We start from the raw sequence: 8,671 nt of genomic DNA on the forward strand, positions 1-8,671 counted from the left end.
ATATGATGGAACAAGGGAAAGTAGGAGGTGGTAAAATACACTGAAATTTTTCATCTTCCAAAGCAGAATAAAGGAAATCATCTAAAGTTAATAAATCAGTAACAGAGAACTGAGAATGTGTAAGAGTATAATGGTGATCACTAGAAGAATTAGAAACAGAGACTGTTTACGGTGATTGCCTTTGAGAAGTGCAATTGAGGGAAGAGAGAGAAGTTTTTGTTCTTCATAATGTATCCTTTTATACTGTTAAAAATTTTAACCTGTATTAAATACTGCATAAAACTTCAAAACCTAGTTTTATAATTTAGAATGTACATATGGAGCAAGGAGAAAGGTTAAACAAATATACCAGGATTTGTGTAAAAATGGAACTTCTTGATTTCCTATTTTTGCACCACTGAAGGGGAAACTAATGCTGCTTCAGAAAACCAGTACTGGCCTCTGTTACATTGTAGTTGCCAAGAATTGTGTGTGTGTGCGTGCGTGTGTGTGTGCGTGCGTGTGTGTGTGTGTGTGTGTGCGTGGGTGTGTGGGTGTGTCCATACAACTGTTTGTAAAGTAAATAATGTTTTATGATTAAACCCTTTGCCTAATTCTTCCTCCCGTGAGGACTTGTACTATTAAAAATTAAAATGCTTAGAAGCAAAGAAAAGCAATTTTTATATTATTAACTAAAGCCAGCCTATTTTCTCTTCTATAGATAACCTCATTATCACACTCCAGCATCCACACCTCTGATTTCTTCCTAACTTACTTCTGTTGTCCAAAGCTGGGGTCTTGGCTAGGACCCTCAGGAAAGGAGTAGCTGGTGTTCATAGGCAATATGTAAAGACACCCACAAATAACACAGATCTGATTTTAGTCCCTTCCTGAATCCTCTGCTTGTCTGGGCACTCTACTATTTTCCCTCCATTCTCTTGCTCATCTGATATATTCCTCTTGGCCCATTAAATCTCATTATTGGGAAAGTTAAGATGCTGCAGAGACACCATAAGCTAGAGAGACAAGACACACAGCATCATCATAGTATAGAATGTAGTCATGGAATGCTGCCATAGTAAGAGCCTTAAGGTCCAAGCCAGGATATACAGTGAAAGAAACCTCTCTAATGAGGTTTTCTTGGAAGCTAGCAATCCTGGTAATTCAGTCTTCTGGATGAGTAATCATCTGGACCATGGACTTCAGCTTCTGATGGCACTGGGTTCTAATCATACCTCTGTCCTCCCCACCAGTGTGACTCCGGCAAGTTGTTTAACATCTCTAAGTTTCAATTTTCTCATCTGGAAAATGAGGGTAATAATACACACATCTTTTTAAAAAAGAACTTGCTCTCTGGTGTTCTACATGTTATTAACTCAAGTCATTCTCACAGCAGTTGGGTACTATTATTATCCCTTTCTATAGACGTGTAAAACGAGGCTCAGAGGGAGGCTAAGTAACTTGTCTGAAGTCACACAGCTGTTAAGTAAGGCAGACAGGAGAGTATCCAGGCAGTCTGCCTCCAGAGCCCTGCTTTCAGCTATTATGCTAACCTGTCTGATAAAGTTCACCTGAGGATTAAATGAAATGATGCATTTAATAGCACTTGGCATATTTTGAGCATTTAATAAAGAGCAATTATTATAATGAGAGCTGGGTGGAATCCAAGTCCCAAATTATAACAAACTTGGGGGTAAGGTGGATTATACTGTACTTTTATCATATGAAGCCAAGTCTAAAGTTCAGACATCCTTATTCTCAGATCATCTGCAAACAGAAAGCAAGCTCCCACAGGAGCAAATAGGTTTCCTGGGGCACCAGAAATCATTTCTACAGGAGCTGTCTGTTGCTGAGTGGGAACAGAGGAGAGTATTAAAGCAAGGGCTTGACCGAGAAGGAGCGGAGTCCAGGTGGAGCAGGAGGCATGCCAGCCCTGCCCCTGGTGCATTATGGATGGCTGCGGTGGGGGCCTTTAGGATGGGAACCATAAATAGTGGGATCTCTCAAGTAATCAAAGGTTTCCACAATTCTCTGGTAGGAGTAAATCACAGACAACGAGGGAATTTGATAGCTATTAAAACCAGGGTTCTGCAGTTGGCAGGTAACTTTGCAGTCTGAAGAGGTCTGTTTTCTGAGACTGACTGCAATACAGTTCAAGTCAGAGCAAAAGAAGACACCTGGAACTCCATCATGAGTGAAGCCTTAACAGAAGCCATCCTGAGAGCAAGAAAGGGGTCAGAATCCATGCTGGGTAAGCCTCAATGGGTGGCATTCTCCTGGCTCTCATCAAAGGAACTGGTATCTTGTTGATAAGATTTGCCTCTGCCCAGTTTCCCAAGGATTCTCCTTTTGCTGAAAACCCCTTCTAGTTGCCATCAGCCCATTTATCATCCTCACCTTTTGGAGACTACTGACAATACCAGTAGGACTTCTCTCTCAGGATTTCTTCAACAGAATGAGCTGTAGGTCTAGGAAGGATTTCAGAAGATCAAGTTCAGTCTGTTTTTAAAACTGTAGGTGGGACAACTATAGCCAAATAGGCTATGAAGAAACATTCAGAATCTTTTTCTGTTTAAAGGAACATGGCGGGGAGGGGGGGTGCATTCTTAAAAGATAATACATTTATTTATTCACACTTGGATTGCATTTGTGATAAAATAAATGTCTAAAATCTTTAAAATGAAACACAGTAAGTACTTAGAAGATGAAGGGCTACACAGCAAACAGTCTTGAAGCATGACTTTCCTCGGGGACTTCTCCGCCTGGTTTTGTTTTCTTAGTCAAACAACAAAAAACACCTGGAGACTGCTCTTTCTTTAAAAAAATAAATAAATAAAGCAAGGAGTTGCTGGAGAAAGTTCCAGCCGTGGTAAGGCCCGCAGGGCTCTGCTCTGCCCAACAATGACTGCTTGGCGACCTAGTCCTGTGACTTCTGAGCTGAGGAAATGGAGATGAAGAGAAGCCAGTGGATGCATTCAGACTCGCACAACCACACAGAACACTGTTCTAACCCTCAGGCGAGTGTGTCAAACTGGGAAGGCGCAGGAAGCTACACAAAACTCACATGGTTGGGAACGGGTTTGCATGATGCTAGCTCATGTTAGCATCCTTTTTTTTCCCTCCATCATCCCCTACCACATCTCTATGAGGAATGCAGCCTTATCTCTCTTGTTCCCCACTCTACCCCTGCTAGGAATTGTGAATGGTCAGGCATATGCTTTCAAACAGCATCAGCTGAATGAGTTACATGCCAGAATGATACTAAGATCAACATAAATATATTAGGGAATAGAATGGAAAACTGACAAATTTTGAAGTTGGGATGCCGAACTTCAAAGAAACTAAACTTCCCATTTCTGATGAGGGCTTTAAACTCTGTGTCCAGAAATTAGAGATCAAAGCTCACACTTCTTAGCTGTGAGGGACACTTAGATGGAAAAGTTTCAGAAGCCTGGAACATGCAATACCATGATGCTGCTCTTCCTCCTGTTATTTCTTTCTTTAAAAAATATTTATTTATTTATTATTTTTGGCCATGCTGGGTCTTCACTGCTGCACGCTGGCTTTCTCTAGCTGTGGCTACTCTCTAGCTGCCATGCACAGACTTACTGTGGCGGCTTCTTGTTGCAGAGCACAGGCTTAGTTGCCTGGTAGCATGTGGGATCTGCCCAGACCAGGGATGGAACCGATGTCCCCTGCACTGGCAGGAGGATAACCACTGGACCACCAGGGAATTCCTATTATTTCCTTTTTTCAATGCATTATTACCTCTGTATAACTATGAGCCAGAACTTAAGAGAGGGGATGGCCATGTTGGGGAAAATATCTTGCATCCCTCAGTTTGTATGTAGACCTAGATTTGCTTTAACTTTGGATTTACATTGCTGTTTTTTTTTTTTTAGCTGTCTATTGCACACCCTCAGAAGGGTTTTTCCTGTCATACTGTTAACTCTCTAAAATAGTTGTAAATATACGTAATATAAAATTTATCATTTTAACCATTTTTAAGTATACAGTTCAGTGGCATTAAGTGAATTCACATTGCTGTACAACAAACACCATGATCCATCACAGGACTCTTTCATCATCCCAAACTGACACTCTTTACCCATTAAATCATAACTCCCCATTCCCTCCTCCCCTCAGTTCCTGGCAACTACCATTCTATTTTATGTTTCAATAAATTTGACTATTCTAGGCCCCGAATATAAGTGGAATCATACAGTAGTTTTCCTTTTAGGTTTGACTTATTTCAATTAGCATAATGTTTTCAAGGTTCATCCATGTAGCATGGAAAGAATTCCCTTCCTTTTTTAAGCCTGAATAATATTCCATTTTATGTATAGACCACGTTTTCTTTATCCATTCATCCACTGATGTTCTGTGGGTTGTTTCCCTCTTCGGCTATTATGAATAATACTGTTATGAACATTGGTGTACAAACATCTATTCAATACCTTGCTTTCAATTTTTCTGAGTATATACAAATCAGTACCAATATACCAGGCTGGTGTGCATCAGCTAGACATACCAGGAAAAAGCTCCTGATTTACACATGTCTCACTTAAGAACATCCCTGACATGTATGGTGGAATTCAGGAGTTGATCTTCTGCAGTTCCTGGAGGTCTCTGTTTGCCACCACTGGGATCATGAGGATTGTGGACTCTAACTTGTTATTAATAATGGGACAGCTAGAACTCACCTCTCACTTTCATCTTCCTTCTTTTTCTTGACACCAGAGCTATATGTGTGCCACGGTCACTGTGGCTAGCTGGCATCGTGTCAAGAGTTCCTGTTTTCACTAGAGGATTGAATTTCTTCAGAAGCAGAGGAGTTTCAGTTGGAACACTGCATGACTCTGCAAACGGAAGCCATGGTCTTTCACATCTGTTCAACTAATCCTGTCCATTCCATCTTTTAGCTAACTCAAAATCAATCCTTCCTCCTTGCCTCCTCTGCCTTGAGGTCAAAAATTTCACCGAGACCACTGCAATGGGCTAAGTTAGTTTCTGCTACAGTCAGGATTTCTGCCCCACCCTTCATATTATACGGGAAATCCATCTTTGCCCAGCTTAATATTAGTGTCACAGAGCCTTGAAATAACAATGTTCAAAGAAGAACTTAACCACTCCAAGCCTCTGCTGAGTGGGACTGCAACAGAGCCATGTCTTCTTACTTCTAGTCTGATCTATACTTTTCTTACCAGTAGCTTCTTAAGTTTCCATGGCCCTTGTTTATTCAACAAATAAGAATGACTGTACTGATATCATACATGTATCAAGGGCAGCAACAGAAGGAAAGCAAGTTAAATGAATACACTCCAAGATCAAAATCATTCCAGTACCCTTTTGTTATCTTAGTCAACACTGGTGTGGCACGTATTTTCTTTTTTTCTCTTCTCAGTTTTTTTTTTTTTTTTAATGCACAGGCTTCTCATTGCCGTGGCTTCTCTTGCTGCAGAGCCCAGGCTGTAGGGCTTGTGGGCTTCAGGAGTTGTGGCTCCTGGGCTCTAGAGCATGGGTTCAGTAGTTGTGGTACATGGGTTTAGTTGCCCCATGGCATTGAGATTTTCCTGGACCAGGGATCGAATCCACTGCATTGGCAGGTGAACTCTTAACCATTGTATCACCAGGGAAGTCCTTTCTCTTCTCCCTTTTTGAGGATGGTGATCAAACTGAAGTAGTTAAGGTATTTCTTGCTCAACTCATCCAGTTCTTTCTTCCTTCCGCTTCTTAACCACCATCTTCACCATTTTCAGAGGAAGACTAAATGGGTTCCTGGATCCAATGCCGCAGTGGTTCACAGTTCTCTAGACACCAGCTTGGTGTCCTACAATTTAGCTCAATTCTAAGTTGGCTCCGTGGTAAAGAATCCACCTGCCAATGCAGGAGACTCAAGAGACAGGGGTTTAATCCCTGGGTTGGGAAGATCCCCCGGAGGAGGAATTGGCAACTCACTCCAGTATTTTTGCCTGGAGAATCCTATGGACAGAGGAGCCTGACAGGCTACAGTCAGTGGGGTCATAGAGTCAGACACAACTGAAGCAACAAAACAACAACACAACACTATAAACCTGTTAATTTCACAGGTAAAAGATTCTGTCCTAAAAGACTGCCCCCATGCCTTCAGATGCCAATCACAAGCCCACATGATCACCTGTGCTTCTGACCAATCTGCTATAAACTAGAGGTTCCAAAGTCCCCCTTTCTTGGACTTCCTAGTTGTAAGTCCATATTGTTACCTGTTCCTCTGACCAACTGGCTATAAATCAGAGATTTCCACAACCCCCTTCTCAGGTTTGATTAATTTGCTAGAGCAGTTCACAAAACCAAGAGAAACTTTTTACTTACTGGATCACCAGTTTATTATAAAAAGATATAACTAGGAACAACCAGGTAGAACAGATGCGCAGGGCAAGGTACAGGGAAAGGATGCTGAGTTTCCATGCCCTCTCTGGCCACATCACTCTCCCAGCATCTCCACGTATTCACCCACCCAGAAGCTCTCTGAATCCCTCCTCTTGGGCTTTTATGAAGGCTTCATTATAGGCTTAATTGATGAAAATCACTGGCCATTGATGACAACTCAATCTCCAGCCGCTAGTTCCTACCCACCTCCCTGGAGGTGGAGAGTGAAGAGTGAGGGTAGGACCAAAAGTGTCAATCCTTTAATCTCAGGGTTGGTTCCCTTGGTAACAAGCCCCCATCCTTAGGTGCTTTTTTTAAAAAAAATTAACACAAACTCAGTAGTGGAGGAAAGAAGCCTGTTCTGAATAACAAGGCATCTGTTTCACCTCTAAGGCACAGAAGCCATTTTAAGAAGTGAGGACAAGAGAACAAAAACTATAACAAAAGATGCTCTTATCGCTCTTACTGCTCAGGAAATTCCAAGGATTTTGAGAACTATGAGCCAGGAACTCAGGTTGAAGATCATATATATGTGAGAAATACATTTTGGTCATCTGAATGTGGCCAAATACATATTTCTCGTTGAGTCACAACATCTCAAGGGCTCTTCACATGTTCTGCACATTTAAATCTCAGAATGCAACTGTGACGCTGCACTTGATTTTTGCATGTTTGGAGAAGGTTCTTGGTTCTTCCTTCATAATCATGAGCTACCACTCTCATCACCCTTTCCTATAATTTCCCCACCAAAACATCTTCCACCACCACCAATAAATCAGTTGTAAGCAGTCTTGAGTTATTCTTTAGAACAAGGCAAAAGGATATGTTAGCTCAGAATTCAGATGGTCATTTGTCCCAGTGTGCCTAGGGCAGTACCAGTTTATGCCTACTGCCCTGCATAATTTTTAAATGAGCTCCCGTTTTTACTCTAAAAAAAAAAGTCCCAGTTTGGAGGATAAATTATATGTTTGCCCTACTTAAAAATACACCTTGCTTTCCCAGTAAAATGCTTTTCGGGTGACATGGTGCTTTTGCCCCCATCACTGCACTTCAGGTGCACAACAACTCTGCAAAGTAGGAAGGGAAATATTTTATCTCTGTTAATTAAATGAAGTAGCCAAGGCTGACTTCAGGCAGCACAGTAGTGAACTGTCCGAGGTCACACACTCAGTGACAGAATCAGGACTCCTGCTGATTTCAAGTTCAATATTGTTCAGCTGTGGACCACTTTGTGCAAATATCTAAGTAAAGACAAACCTCATCCAGCTTGCATTTGGACCTAGAACAGTTTAGACAGCTCCATCCTTGCCCAGAGACTCTCTTTTTCACATTTGAAGCAAGCAAAGAGATGAAAAAAGAATTATGGAAACATATAGAGGCTATTCGGAGAAGGCAATGGCACCCCACTCCAGTACTCTTGCCTGGAAAATCCCATGGATGGAGGAGCCTGGTAGGCTGCAGTCCATGGGGTCGCTAAGAGTCAGACACGACTGAGCGACTTCACTTTCACTTTCCACTTTCATGCATTGGAGAAGGAAATGGCAACCCACTCCAGTGTCCTTGCCTGGAGAATCCCAGGGACGGGGGAGCCTGGTGGGCTGCTGTCTATGGGGTCACACAGAGTCGGACACGACTGAAGCGACTTAGCAGCAGCAGCAGCATAGAGGCTATTAGTGAATCCTGGGGCCAAATGACATAAATCTCTGATTTTACCAGGTGCAGTTACATCAGGTTGTTGGAATTTTTTTTCCCCTAACCAAATAACAATAGGAAGGAAAGAAAGGAGGGAGGAGGGAGGAAAAGAAGAAGGAAGAGAAACGGAAAGACAAAGACAAGATCAACAATGAATGCCTACAGTTACAAAAAGCAACAACAAACAAATGGGTTCTGCCCGTCTTACAGATACATTTCCCCCATAGTTACGTGCTAATTTTTTTAAAAACCCCAATCCAGTAAAATTTGACATTCCTTGGGTACGCGGCAAAGCCTTATACAAAAGAGGAAAAACCCATGATCCTTCAGACAGGCACAGTGCTTGGCAAGGTCTTCAGGGTGTGCTGCTACTGCTGAATGCCGCGCCACACGGAAAAATAAATGCACTCTGCTCTAACCTCCCCAACAGCCGCCCCAAGAGAAGGTTACAGGACACGCGGGGGTCCCAGCCTCCCTTCGCAATGACAGAAAGGGGTCCAGCGTCCGTGGGAAGGATGACTCCACGTCGCTGGCCAGTCTAGGGGCACCGCAGCAGAGGAGTGGACGCCTCCGGCTCTGCCCCGGGCACCGC

The 8,671-nt window shown here is 42.6% G+C and overlaps 1 pseudogene; it reads left to right on the plus strand.

The window, feature by feature from the left end:
- Positions 1 to 317: 317 nt before the first annotated feature.
- Positions 318 to 2,405, plus strand: LOC147344074 (mitochondrial import inner membrane translocase subunit Tim17-A pseudogene; annotated as a pseudogene).
- Positions 2,406 to 8,671: the final 6,266 nt, after the last annotated feature.

The sequence above is a fragment of the Bos grunniens genome, chromosome 26 (assembly GCF_055505025.1).
Source record: "Bos grunniens cultivar Pamir isolate PY7600 chromosome 26, Bosgru_T2T1.0, whole genome shotgun sequence".
In the NCBI taxonomy this organism is placed as follows: domain Eukaryota; kingdom Metazoa; phylum Chordata; class Mammalia; order Artiodactyla; family Bovidae; genus Bos; species Bos grunniens.